Source organism: Pan troglodytes, chromosome 6 (genome assembly GCF_028858775.2).
Source record: "Pan troglodytes isolate AG18354 chromosome 6, NHGRI_mPanTro3-v2.0_pri, whole genome shotgun sequence".
Classification (NCBI taxonomy): domain Eukaryota; kingdom Metazoa; phylum Chordata; class Mammalia; order Primates; family Hominidae; genus Pan; species Pan troglodytes.
The window spans coordinates 43,959,209-43,974,010 of record NC_072404.2 but is presented as its reverse complement, the minus strand read 5'-3'; the positions used below and the strand labels follow the sequence as shown (position 1 = coordinate 43,974,010).

General features: G+C 37.3%; 1 protein-coding gene across 19 annotated transcripts in view; it reads right to left on the bottom strand.

Annotated features, from left to right (window-relative positions):
* The window catches only part of STARD3NL (STARD3 N-terminal like), a 56,574-nt gene that overhangs the window by 31,857 nt on the left and 9,915 nt on the right, over positions 1-14,802 (bottom strand). For 4 of the 19 annotated variants that reach the window (XM_063815326.1, XM_063815332.1, XM_063815328.1 and 1 more), the window contains exon 1: positions 405-554. The exons of 13 other annotated variants lie outside the window; for them this stretch is intronic. The gene's annotated coding sequence lies outside the window, so the exon portion shown is untranslated. Of the gene's footprint in view, positions 1-404; positions 555-5,607; positions 12,390-14,802 lie in introns of those variants that run through there. 2 more of the 19 variants (XM_063815327.1, XM_063815330.1) reach the window with 1 other exon arrangement.

Genomic DNA, 14,802 nt, shown 5'->3' with positions numbered 1-14,802 from the left:
ACTACTTGCATTTTACAGGAGCCCCACAATCTCTCAGCCTTCCTAGGAGGAGAAGAGAGAGACTGTGCACCTCCTGTTGACAGCCAAGCCAAGTCTCTCAACCCAACCACCCAGCCTTCTCAGCACTACTTATGGCAGCAGCCAGGACACTGTATGTTTTCCTCCAAAAGAATGTTAGAATAATAGACATTAAAAATATTTAATTTAGAAAGGCCTTAGTCATCATCTTAGCTAAAGGTCTTTGGAGATGATTTGGCTTAGAGACATGTTTTCTTGGTCTTGTACAGTGTTTCTTAAGATACTGACTTAACTGCTAACATTTTAATTAATTATTTTTTACCCAGATTTCCAGCTTCTCTTGAAAAGTCAAAAGATATAGAATCACCAGGTCTGCATTCTCTTACCATGATAATAAAGCCAAGCTGCTGACCACTTTCAGTGGGGCACGCACTCTCCAGTTGGCCTCAATCTTCACCTAGCCTGGAGGCAATTGACTTTGCCAGCCTGATCTTTCTGACTCTTTTTACAGGCAAAAACGGTGGGGCCTACATGGATCCATCTAAGAGATATTTCAAGATAGTGTATAGTTAGGATTAAAACTTGGCTCTTTCCTCTCTATCGTCCTGCCTTACCCCAGATTCACAGAAGAAAGTAGGAGACACATCAAGAAGTGTTCACATGGTGTGCGAAATACAGTCATGGGATTTGAGAGTCCCAAAGGACAGACTGCCATGGCTGTGACCACTGTATCCTGGGACTGGGTGCCCCTGGAAGCAGGAAGCAGCCTGAGCTGGCTGTCTTGCAAGGCCCCCAACTGTTATGAGACCTGGTTAATGATACAAAAGTCCTGTTTAGAGCCCTCACCTTCCGAGGTGAAGCAGCTAGAAGTAGGAAATGGGAACAGTGAGGGAATAACCTGACATTTATAAACTTACCTTGCTAGTATGAGAAAGAGGCCTGAAAAAACACAGATGCTTTAAAAATAAGCATGCATAGAGAAGAGAGATGTGGGAAGGAAGCTAATCCAGAGTACTAAAACACAGCAAGACAGCGTCACCTTCATATTCTAAAGGCACCCATGTGACATGAGGAACATTATGGCATGCTAACAAGACCTGGAAAACTGATATGTCAAATTCAACCAGTAATTCAAACTTAGATAAAATAAAAAGTTCTGCTTAATGTCTGCCTATATGAGGCTGTCTACATTTTGAAAACACCTCAAAGATGGTTTGTAGATAAGCTATTCTTAAAAAAAGAAACAAGTGGCTGGGCACAGTGGCTCACAAATATAATCCTGGCACTTTGGGAGGCTAAGTAGTTTGAGAGCTGCCTGGGCAACACAGTGAGTCCTCATCTCTTCAAAATATTTAAAAATTAGCTGGGTATGGCAGTGTAGACTTGTAGTCTTAGCTACTCGGGAGGCTGAGGCAGGAGGATCACCTGAGCCCAGAAGTTCCAGCCTGCAGTGAGCTAAGATTACGCCACTGCACTCTAGCTTGGGAGACAGAGCAAGGCCCTGAAAGAAAAAAAAAATGAAAGAAAGAGAGAAAGAGAGAGGGAAAGAAAGAAAGAGAGAGAAAGAGAAAGAAAGAAAGAAAGAAGAAAGAAAGAAAGAAAGAAAGAAAGAAAGAAAGAAAGAAAGAAAGAAAGAGAAAGAAAGAGAAAAAAGGTAATGCTATCTCACAGGATCAGAAATTCACAGGGAAAGGACTGGCAGTGGGCAAGGTTAGGGAGCTGATGCATGTGTGTGACACTCCAGCCTCCTGAGTCTGAGAAGCTTCACCACGAAGCTCTACAGGAAAAGTTTCATAAAGCCAAAAGCAAACAAATCTTTCTTTGGCGAACTGCCCATTACAATTACGTTGACATTTCAAAGCAGCCTTGTTTTCCTGTGTGCCATATATGATCCATATTAAATACAATGTCCAGAAAAAAACAGGCGTTTAAAATTTAAATCCAGTAGTCCCAATTTTAGAAATATTTTTTCTAAAAATTTATTTCATAAATTACATCCAAATTAATAGCTGAGGCAATAGAAAGCTACTATATAGAGAAATCTGGGTAAAAACCAGTCATCTCAAAATATTATGTGAAAAATTCTATAAGGCATTTAAATAAACTCCCTCGGCCAGTTATTTGGTATTACTTCAAATTAAAAAATATTTCTGGAGTCAAAGAATCAAATTTTGTCAGCAAATTCCTAACATGCCAAGTGAAAACGAGTGAAATTTTAAAAAAAGAAACAGAGAAAAAGAAGTTTATGTATGAAACTCTACAAAGCATTCCATAGATACGTATCATCAGGTCTACAATGGGGAATAATTTTGAAACAAAGGAATACTGAGAGTTACACTATTAAAAAAACACATAATGAATCACAGTAGATGTGCTATATCCTCAAAGAAACAAAATAGCTCACAAGCCAAGCAATGAGAACAAGCTGACAGGCACATGCTCAAGTCTAAAGAGGAGAAGAGGGAATGTGCCCATCAGAAAGAGGATGGGTCAGCCAGGAAAACACAGGAAAAGGAGTGTCATGATCCAATGTGACACTGCATCAACTATCTCCCATCCATTGGCCAAGTGATTCCTATAATTAATTGACAACAATTTAATTTAATAATCCTCTGCATGCCTCCCACATCCTTTTTCTAATTCCATGTTTCTGATTAAGATGTAACATTTTACATAAGGAAACAACAGGCTGGTCAGGTTGAAGTAAACATTCAGTCCACATGGCAGTTAAGGTGTTCACTGCAGACACTGAGACATGAGCCTACTCATGCAAGGCAAAGCCACTTGCAAGTGGGCTCTTTAAGCTGCTGACTAATCAGGTTTCTCAGTTAACAAGGAGAAGGTCTGGGTTCAAACACGAATAATGTCACCAATGTGATAATACGGAGTAGTTTCTTGGGAGATGGAGTCTAGATATTTCTAATGACCTACATTGGCACCATCAGCTACAAACTACTCTTTGGGAACTTCTAGAGATATTATTCAGACACAATCTAAATGATGGATAGCTATTACAAAATACTCGCACATTCTGTACATGGTATGCAAGTGGTAATTCCAAAAAAAGAATTATAGAAAGGTTGTATCATCACTCAGATATTCCCCCAGTATCTCTTTATAAACTTACAGGTAATTATCAATAATTTTCCTTAACTGGAATTATTAAGTGGACTACAGTTAGCAAGCTCAAAGCAAAGCTAGAATCACTGAACTTGACTATACAATAATTTGTTTATTCTGACTTGCAAGTATTTGGGTATGATTACTAATTCACACCAATAAAAGTCAGATGAGGTTCACAGCTCACACAAAGGCTTTTAATAAGTCCACAATAACTCAAGGTGCATAATTAAGCTCTGCAAATTCTGACACATATTCTTTCAACTCAGCAAGTATGGCTAACACTGGGATTTTTAAAAACTGATAAGTGTGGCCAGGGGCAGTGGCTCACGCTTGTAATCTCATCATTGTGAAAGGCCGAGGCATGTGGATCACATGGGGTCAGGAGTTCGAGACCAGCCTGGCCAACATGGTAAAACCCATCTCTAATAAAAATATAAAAATTAGCCAGGCATGGTGACGTGCGCCTGTACTCCCAGCGACTCAGGAGGCTGAGGCAGGATAATCACTTGAACAGGGAGGCGGAGGTTGCAGTGAGCCGAGACTGTGCCACTGCACTCCAGCCTGGTCTACAGAGCGAGACTCAGTCCAAATATATATATAAAATTAGGCTTAATATTCACCACTCAGTATCAGTGTATGCTTTATCAGAAAGAACAGAGATACAAAATGTTTTAAAAACAAAAAAAGGCAAATGCTATGTAAATGGAAGATTATAATCACAATGAAAGGTTTTGACATTTACTTTTTTAGCCTATTTGATATTTTAATGATATGAATACAGATTATTTCAATACTATAATTAAAATTTTTAAGACAGATAATTATTTTTTAACTTTACAGTCATAGACTATATACTATGTTGAGGAGGTAAGCCATATTTATAAAAATGATCACAAAACTAGACCAAAAAACACGTACTAAATCTTGCAATAAGGAACTCTATAGAGAATGAGCAGTGCATAAAATAGACTTCCATAACATAGTACTATTTACTAAAATAACATTGAGATAAAAATATTTAAAAAGTAAAACAAACTATTGGAAAAAAATGACAGTAAAAACAATGGAAAGCTGTAAACTTGGGCTTACTATCAAAATCACTACCTTAAAGTAATTTACTACTTTTAAAATAAAGAATAAAATTAAATAATTCGGCATTTAAATAATAAGGTTAGAAAGCTGCAACTATTCTATATGGAAAAGGATAGAAAAGAAAAAAGAAAAACAATGAATACAATTAGTAAATCCAAAAGGAGGATGATGATAACTGTTGCAAGCTGGGGAGTGGGAAAAATGTGATTCTTTATAACAAAAACTCTACTTTTGTGCCTGATGAACACTTCATAAACACATTTAAAATATATAGATAAATCCAATGATCGGTCCTTTAAAAGGGCAAATGTAAAGTACTAATAAAGGGAGTACTAATAAAGGAATACAAGTACCACTATAGAAGAGGTCATTTTCAAAGTATAAGTAATATTTTAATTCCATTTGAAAACCATAACTAAAGTCAATACTCTGGAAATATATAAATTACACTAAGAAGAAGCAAATGACCTGAATAGAATAAACCATTCCAAAAAAAGAATAGTGAAAAATAATTACCTAGCAAAGGGACTGGAGTCAGACAGTTTTATGGGCATTTCAATATTTGAAATAAAAGACAAAATCCTACATATTGATTCAGAATGTTAAAAAGGAAATTTATCCTATTATTAAATAAAGCTAGGATAATACTGACATTATCTGAACAAGAACATGTAACAACACAAGAATATTAAAGATTGCAACATACTACAGGACAAAAGTATAAACTAACCACACATATTAATATAACATAATTATATATTACATAACATTGTATATCATATATTAACAATAACAAAATGAATAGAGCTTCCTCACACTGGGACTTACTGTGTCAGGCACAATGCTGAGTACTTAAGATACATTATGTCATTTAAACCTCACAACCGCTCCCACAAGTCAGACAAACATATCAGAGCTTATTCCTAAAACCTCACATAATTCAAAACACATATAGATAAAAACTAATCCTGGCTGGGCGCAGTGGCTCACGCCTCTAATCCCAGCACTCTGGGAGGCCAAGGCGGGTGGATCATGAGGTCAGGAGATCAAGAACATCCTGGCTAACACAGTGAAACCCCGTCTCTACTAAAAATACAAAAAATTAGCCGGGCGTGGTGGTGGGTGCCTGTAGTACCTGCTACTCGGGAGTCTGAGGCAGGAGGATGGCGTGAACCCAGGAGGCAGAGATTGTAGTGAGCCGAGATCGCACCACTACACTCCAGCCTGGGCGACAGAGCGAGACTCCATCTCAAAATAACAACAACAACAACAACAACAACAACAAAAAACTAATCCTAATAGGAGGACAGACATTTCTGTTTACTCATTAAAACGTTTCACTGCATTTCAAAAGCATGCGCGAACACAACTTACAATTCATTTAGGCCAAAAGCTTTGAAATTATGTACATTTTGATTGGTTTTTAATTGGAGGCAGGTGGCAGGAGGAACTTGCATAATTTCAAATTTTGTAGGACAACTCTTCATTTCCAAGTGGATATCTGTTTCACTCTCTTAAAATGTGGCTAAGTCTCTTATTCTGAAAGAGACACAGAGAAACACATAGAGAGGGAAGGATTTTGGAAAGAGCCAGGGAGAAACACATCCCTGACATAAAAACAACAACAACAACAATGTAAGCTGAAAGAAAATTGGAAACTGACAGTTGGCCTCAGGAGACAAGGAGGAACAAACAGGAGAGGAGTGTGCGCCCGATCTTCAGGGGCTATATGTGTGGAAAGAGAGGGCAGACTTATATTTATCAGTGGAAGCCAGAAATCTGAATTGTAACAGGAAATTTTCCAAATATTAAGCATTAGTTCATTTTTTTAAAAAAGCACTTAGTTGACAGCAGCCGATTTTTTAGAGAAGCATATTAAATTTATGAGATTATTTATTAAATGGTTTCTTGGGACCTTCATTCAGGTAGAGCTCAAACTCTTTAATTTTGCCTAACCTAACACTGGCCTACTTCTCCACAGCCACTTCATCATGGTAAAAAATCACAAGCAGTTCCCTAAAAACATTATGTTCTCACAAACCTCTGCTTGCATTTTTCTCTCCAGTAGCACCTTGAGTGCCACTCTCCTTATCTCTAAAGTTCTGACCCATTTGATAAGCCTTAATTCAAAGCCCATTTTCTCAGGGAAACCTTTGTTTCCTCTTACTCTTCTAACCCTCTCTGCCCCTATCAAAGAAGAGTGTACACAGACCTCTATAATTACATCTATCATGCCGCATACATTTGCCTTCCATTTAAAAAAGCAAGCAAACAAACAACAACAACAAAACTTTGTTAACAAGAGCTCACTTTTATGATTTTGTGATTCATATATTTACCAGTTCCTTCAATCCAGGGGAGTGGCAAAAGACTAGACACAGAAAGAGAAAGAGAAAGCAAAAAAAGAAAGGCAAGGCAGCCATTTAAAATAGCATCAAAAACAAAACACTAAGGAATAAATTTAATAAAAGATATGCAATATTGCAAAACTGAAAGCTACATAATACTGCTGAGAGAAATGGAAGTAGTTGAAAATAAATCGTGAGATATACCATGTTCATGGATTGGAAGAATTCATATTGTGAAGATATCAATTCTCCTCAAACTGATCTACAGATTCAACTCAATCCCAATCATAATCCCACCATGCTTTTTTTTTTAATAGAAACTGACAAGCTAATTCTAAAATGTATACAAAATGCAAAGAAATAAGCCTGTCCAAAGCAATCTGGGAAAAGAACAAAAATAGAAGACATATTACCTAGCTTAAAGACTCCACAAAGCTTCAGTAATCAAAACAGTATGGTACTAGCATAAGAATAAACAAATAGGTCAATAGAACATAATAGAGAGTATATAAATAGGCCCACACATATGGTCATTTCAATTTTGACAAAGCTGTCAAAGTAATCCAATGGTGAAAATAAAGTCTGTTTTCTGCAAACAGTGAAGAAAACAACCAGATATTAAAACTGAAAAGAACTTCAAACCCTAACTCACACCAGGTAAAAAATAATTTAAGATGATTTACAGACCTAAACGTAAAAATTAAAAATACAAAGCTTTAGAAGAATGTGTAGGACAATTTTTTTGCAATATTTTTTGCAAAGATTTCTTAAAGAAGACACAAAAAGTTATAACCATTAAAAAAATTGTGTAGGCTGTCATGAAGGGGCTCCCCCTGGTCCATTTGGGACAACTTAAACATAAAAATGAATAATGACAGTAATGTTGGAATTTACATTGGACAAATTTAAAAATTCCATGAGTCCATGGTAATATTGTAAATAAAAGACAGATGGCATGGGAAGAGTTCTTCTATACAGAAAAAAGTCACATAAAAATGTAAAAGGAATAATAAAATTAGAAAAATCAATGGTTTGCAACTCCCAGTGTAGTAACAGATTCAGGCAAGGACCATTATGGATGCTGGCAATTATTAAAAGGTTGTTGGGGGATATGATATTGTAGTTTCAAAGCAGCATCTCTCAGATTATTTAATAATTTCATTGGGGATAATATGCTTTTACAGTGGAGAGATCTGGCAGTCACCATCTGAACCATGTAATCAAACAGCATCACCAATACTGGAGCAAGCTGGCATTACCTGCCTTCTGATGCGTTGCAACACGAACTATATAACATCAATTATGATAAATCCTTGCCAGAAGTTTTACTTGAATTTAGTCATTAAAAATAATAATAATAAACAGTATATGGGACATTCTACAAGTCGACTATCCTGGACTCTTCAGAGAAGTCAATGTGGTGAAAAACAAAAATAAAAAGGATAGTGGTGTCAATACTCTTCAAATAGAAAAGAGCATAAAGAGACACAAGCATCACATGCAATGCACAAGCCTAGAATGAATCTTGAATTAAAAACAAAAGCCACAAAAGTCAATTGGAGAATTGATTACAGTTTAGTAATGGTTATGCAGGAGAATGCCCTTATTCTTAGGAGATGCACGCTGAAGTACTAAAGGATAAGTGTCATCATGTATGCAACTTATTTCTGATTCATTCGGAAAAACGTAAGGGCATAAGGCTGTTTTGAGATGGCACTGCTGTGTCTGTACCTGTTTATCTATACACAGTATATACACACATACACACAATATGAATACATTTAAACATAAGATGCATACAGTATACATACACATATGTAGCATATATATGTGCCATAATCCCCCTCCCCAACCTTATCTGAAGTTTCACTTTCCAGTTTCAGTTACCTGAAACACTTGAACTACAAAAATACTACATAGAAAATTCCAGAAATAAATGTTCATGAGTTTTAAATTGTGTGTCATCATGAGTGGCATGATGAAATCTCCCACTATCTCACTCCATCCCACCCAGAACATGAATCACCCCTTTGTCCAGAATAGCCACACTGCATATGCTATCTGCCCATTATTGTATAAGTAAAACCAAAATATTTATAGGGGTTTGGTACTATCTGTTGTTTCAGGCATCCCCTGGGGGGGGGGCTTGAAATGTACTGTCCATGGATAAGAGGTAACTATTGTATAGCAAAGAAAGCAAAGGCAAATTTTCATGGCAAAAAAAATCATGAGACCAACTTTGCTCTTAAGTATGCTACACTTAAAGGCAAAGACAAACCAAACATCCTCAAAAACCTCTTAAATCATGCTATAAAACAGAATGCATATGAATTTTGTACACGTACCTCTGTATAAAAATTCCTAGATACACAAGTTTGAGTTGCACTGATAGACTTAAAGGAAAACCCATATAAGAATTCCGGATACCCAAATCATTCTGCCCTTAATACAACTCTCAAATTACCTAAACACAAATGGAGGTAGTTAAAGGCTTCTAAAGCATGCATGACTAATAGATAGAAGTCATTCTATTTGCATTTTGAGCCAATGTCACTTATATAACTGAAAATGGTCTTTTATTATTGTGGCTGCTATAAGGTGTATGTGAAATAGTGGAGTCACATCATCCAATGGTTTGGGGTCTAAAGTTTGCTCAGGTCTTTAGTAAAAACGTGTACAACATACACCACAAGCTTTTACAAGCCAAGTTGCTCCTTCATTTGTTCCCTGCACTAGAACTCAGGGACCCCTGGGTAAAGACAGATCTTTTACAAAGCACCACCTACCAAGGCTCAGACACACCATGTGTTATTTAATTCACATGGCTGACTTATTACACTTGGATGCACATTTCAACGGCACTTCCTTCTGCTCCTCTCCTTACTTTTCTTTATGAATTTCGACAGCCCAACTCCATGGTAACATCTTTATATATTATTTCCATGGTGTTATTCTTAATCTTTATTTTCTAGGCATCATATTTTCCAGTGTTATTTATATTCATTTGGGATGTAATTAATGCTTTCATTTCATCTTAATAAATCTTCTCACTCTTGAATGCTTTGTGTTCTGCCCTTTTCCCAGACACACACACACACACACACACATCCAAGGCTGCCTGTTAAAGTTTGGTCATTGTTTTGTAGTCTTGTCTCATTCAATGATTTCTGTTACCATCAGCAGATAAAAGTAATTGTGTGCACATAACAGAACTTAACCTTTCAACAATCTGCTTTAAGACTCAGATTTATTTAGAAATTAACATCAATGACTTAGAAAAATTTAAGGGGAAAAATACATGTCATGGTGCTTTTAAGTCACTCCTCTGGCAGACATTAATTTATCTCCCGAACTCCAACTGTTTTTTAAAGCAACGCAATTTCTATGTGATCTATTTCCTATAGGAATATTAAAAATATTACTAAACTTTCATTTGACATGTAATGCAGAGATAAATATTAAGATTTAAAGATGGCTGGGTAAATGCATATCAATGTTTTCATAATTTATGAGACAAACCTAAAATATACACTGAGAAGCTGAATCTGGATGTGAACTACATGGTTTAAGAACCGCACTTGATAATGTTTGAAAATTCAAGTTTGCCAAGAATATACCACATTTACTTCATTCACCCCACAAATATGTTTGAGCACTAAAATTGTGTCGGGTCCCCTTCTGAGCACTCCCATGGTGATGAACAAAACATCTATCCTCACAGAGTTTACCTTCTACAGGAAGGGGATGGAAGACAAAGTAGGGCTGGAAACATGGTCATTTTAAACTGAGGGGTCGAGATTATTTCATTGAGGCAGCATCTGAGCAACGACTAGGAGATACGGGAGAAATGCCAGGTAGATACAAGGAGGAAGGGCACTGCAGATAGAGGGAAGAACAGGGGCAAAAGTTCTGAGGAGGGGTGGAGCTGGTCACAGAGGAGTGCAGCCAGGTGGCCAGTGAAGCTGCAGCCAAGTGAGAGAGGGGAAGCACCTCAGATGATGACAGATCAGTTAACAAAGGGCTGGGCCTTGTGTGTGGGCCACTGTAAAGTCTTACTCTGAATGAGATGGGAAGACACCGGAAGATTTTCAGTAGAAGAGAAAAATAATGTAGCTTAAGTTTTAAGAGTCTCTGCTGAAAGAAGCAAAGAAGTGGGGAAACCAGTTAGGAGACAGCAGCAATAATTCAGGAGAGAGATGACGTACTGACTCCATAGAATAGGGTGAGGGCAGTAGAGGGGATGAGAATAGATTGGTTCCAAGTAAGGAGCCCAAAGCATTTGGCGACACATTAGCCATGGGGTATGGGAGAAAATGAGGACTAAAACAGAACTGCAAAATTTAGAGCTTGAGAAACTGGAAGGATGGATGTGCTATTTAGTGAAAGCGGGAAGCTAGACAAGGGGCAGTTTTGAGCAAGAATACCAGTTCAGTTTAGACATAAAGCATGAGATGCTTATTAATATCCAAGTCGAGATAAAGTAAGCAGTTGGATATGAATCAGGAATTCAGGGGAGCATAGAGATGAAATTTTAAAACATAAGATAGGCAGAAATAAGAATATTCTTCTATGCCATAAAAATGAAAAAAAAAACTAATAAATTGTATCTATTTGTAGAACAGAAAACAATTATGAAGTGGGCCCTATGTAAGTCCACTAAGAGTTCCCATTTTAGTAAACCGTAAGCATTGAGCACCGAAAAAATGTAACACCACACAGGCATTTAAAAGGATTCAAAGGTAATACAAGAGTTCTCATGCTCTCAGCAGAACCTACATCTAGTCAATAGGGAAGATATATAAATAATACAAGGGAATGACTGAAGAGAGGGAAAAAAATCAAGTATATATTATTGACAATAACTACACCACTAGGACTGTTGCTTGGTCCAGGCAAAGAAGAGCAAGCCAGAAAGAGGAAAGGCATTTGACAATGTATATAAGTTGTTCCATAGACTACAGGTTGGCAAAATGGGAAGATGCCACACAGCTGCCCAGTAATGTTGGGTGGTATGAAATACTTGTTAGCTCATCAACCCTGCAGGGGTCAACAACTTGGTAGTCAGTTATTTCACTAGCATGGGCTGAGTCAGCCAGCTGGCATGTTGGAGCTCGGTCTCACCACTCGTTCAACGCAAGTCTCTCTCAAGATGGGCCCTGAGGATTAAGAATATTCTTTCATTTGTTTCTCTTTTTTTTTTTAGAAGCTGCTGTCAGGTAGCCCAAAGTAACTGAAACAACGGGGTCTCTATAGCTACCTTCCTCCAGCTTCTATTGTCTCCAACCTTTTATTCTCCTCACAGTGGTTTCTCCTGGCATTCAAATTGATTTTGCAGCTTTTTTCCCCCTTTCTCAGCTTTGGCTCTAACTCCTAAACTTAAATACAGCCATGTGTCACTTAATGACAGGGATACATTTTGAGAAATGCGTCATTAGGTGACTTCCTCATTATCACAGTGTTAACTGACACAACCTAGATGGTAGAGCCCACTGTACACCTAGGCTATATGGTACAGCCTATTGCTTCTAGGCTATAAACCTGTACAGCATGTTACTGTGCTGAATACTATAAGCAACTGTAACATAATGAGAAGTATTTGCATATCTAAACACAGAAACAATACAGCAAAAATATGGTATTATAATTTTATGGGACCACCATCATATATGCAGTCCATTGTTGACCTAAATGTTGTTATGCAGCACATGGCTGTATTTTCTCCACAGCTCACCTAGAAACTCCTTTGTTTTAATCTTCCAGGTCATAGAGCTATTTGTAACCCAATTTTTCCTTTAGGAGACTAATAAGGTCACTTCCACAAGTACAAAATACTGCTGATTTTTTGGTTGTTGACTATCTTTTTCCAGAACTTTTCCTTGGTCCCTCATAACAAAATCTACTTTTAGCTGTCCTAAAAAATCACACAATACATCAGTTATAAAATACCTGATGGCTAGTGCGAAGTTACCATTATTTTTGCCAATTTTGACTCATTAGTTCTGTCAACCATCAGCAGACCAGCACTCAAGGAGTCGTGTTGCTCCTCAGTGTACATATAAATATTCCTATGAATATTTACAACTTCCTCTTAGAGATGTATCACCAGCCTTGGCAATGGAGGAGTCAAGAGTCATATTACTATCTAGACAGGTGAAGGTGCCTCAATTAAGGAACTTGAAATATTTTCCAATGCATATGAGGACATCTCTGCATCACATAATGTCATTCCTTCGATACTTACTACAAGCAATTTTCAAACAAATGCTGTCAACTTTCAGCACAGGACTTGAGATCTTATTAATCTAGATCTGAAAATCAATAGTATCCACAGCGGTGAGCTCACTGCTCTCCCAGGAATCATAGGCAAGTGGCTAAAAGTGTACTCTTCTTTTAGTAACTATCCTTCATCCCAAAGAAGGTGTTCACCATACATTCTTCAACGCCTCCCCAGACCTATCTTTCTATACAGAGAAAACAGAAGCTGAATTCCCAGGGGCCAGCTGGTAAGTAGTCAGCAAAGCCAGCACAGCTATTCATAGACAAGCTAGGTTTCTTTTCATTCAACAACATAAAACTCCTCAGGAATGCGGGAGATAAGTGTTCCTGAAAATGTCACTCCAGTTGACAGAGCCATCTTCTACTCACTGTCCCTTTGGTGGCTCTTGGTTGGTGGAAGTGGCACACTAACAGCAATGCTAGGGAAGATGTTACTTTAACTGCCCCAGGAGACAGCTGAGACCAACTCACCATGTCACAAAATAGAGCAGGTTAATGAAAGGTGTGCCATTCACATCTATGCCCAGGGGTATCTATCAACAGGCAGAAGTTACATATGTTATCTCCTATGATGTGATATACAAGAACAGCACATAGGTCCAAAAAGAAATTATGAATCATACCACAGATAAAGGTTTGTAGTCCAAAGATTAGCACATGTGACAGACAGGGAAAGTCAGTCTCAAAATCTTGATGCCTAGGTTTTAAAAATCACCAGTATCCTTTTCTCTGAAAGACTTCTTAGGCAGTCATAAAGAAAATCAGACCCTCAAGAAGATCAGCAACCGAAGTAACCTCGTGATCCCCTTTATCATCAGCCTAACTCATGTTTTAGCAAATAGAATCACACAAAGACCACTAATCATAAGACTCAATTCAACTACAGGCTAAAATATTCAGAAAATAAAGTGTGCTTTACAGTCTAATAATAAGAACAGACTCAGAGCACGTTACAGAGGCAGAGAATACAACAAGAGTAGTAGGATCTCTTTAATTTCATAAAGTTCTCAATAAAAGTTTGAAACTAGCAGCATTCTTGAAAAACTTGCTCTCAAATAATGCAACAAAACAAGCAATAAAGAAAATTATGACTATGGAAATACATATATATAGTATATATGCTGCCTATATATATATTTCCATAGTCATAATTTTCTTTATTGCTTGTTTTGTTGCATTACTTGAGAGCAAGTTTTTCAAGAATGGTATATGTTATATACTATATGGGTTATATATTATATATATATTATATACTATATGGGTTATATATTATATATATAGTATATATTATATACTATATCGGTTATATACTATATATAGTATATATCATATACTATATATTGGCACCATCCCCTTGCCACCATCCCCTTGGTGATGAGTGAGCTCTTACTCTGAGTTCGCATGAGATCTGCTTGTTTAAAAATGTGTGGCATCTCCCTTCTCTCTCTTGCTCCCGCTCTTGCCATGTGACATGCTGCTCCAGCTTTTTTTTCTGCCATGACTGTAAGCCTCCTGAGGCCTCACCAAAAGCCGAGCCATGCTTCCTGTACAGGCTGCAGAACTGTGAGCCAATTAAACCTCTTTTCTTTATAAAATTATCCAGCCTAAGGTATCTATAGGAAGCGACACATATGGACTGACACAGGAAGTTTCGCCATCCTGCCTTTGCCCCAGTTCTCCCTCTGCCTGGAATGCCTTTTCCTTGAACCACCAAATTATCATATTAACAGCAAGAATAAGCCTATTAATTGTTCAAGGTAGCTTAGGTATCACTTCCTGGATGAAACTTTCTCTGACCACGTATGTATAATATATATCCCATATACCTTTAAGAGCACCTCCAGTCTTTCACATGTTTCACATATTGTTCATGTCTTCTTCTCAGTACTATACTGAAAACTCCTAGAGAACATTCTATATTCTTAGCACCCAAAGATATGCTTGG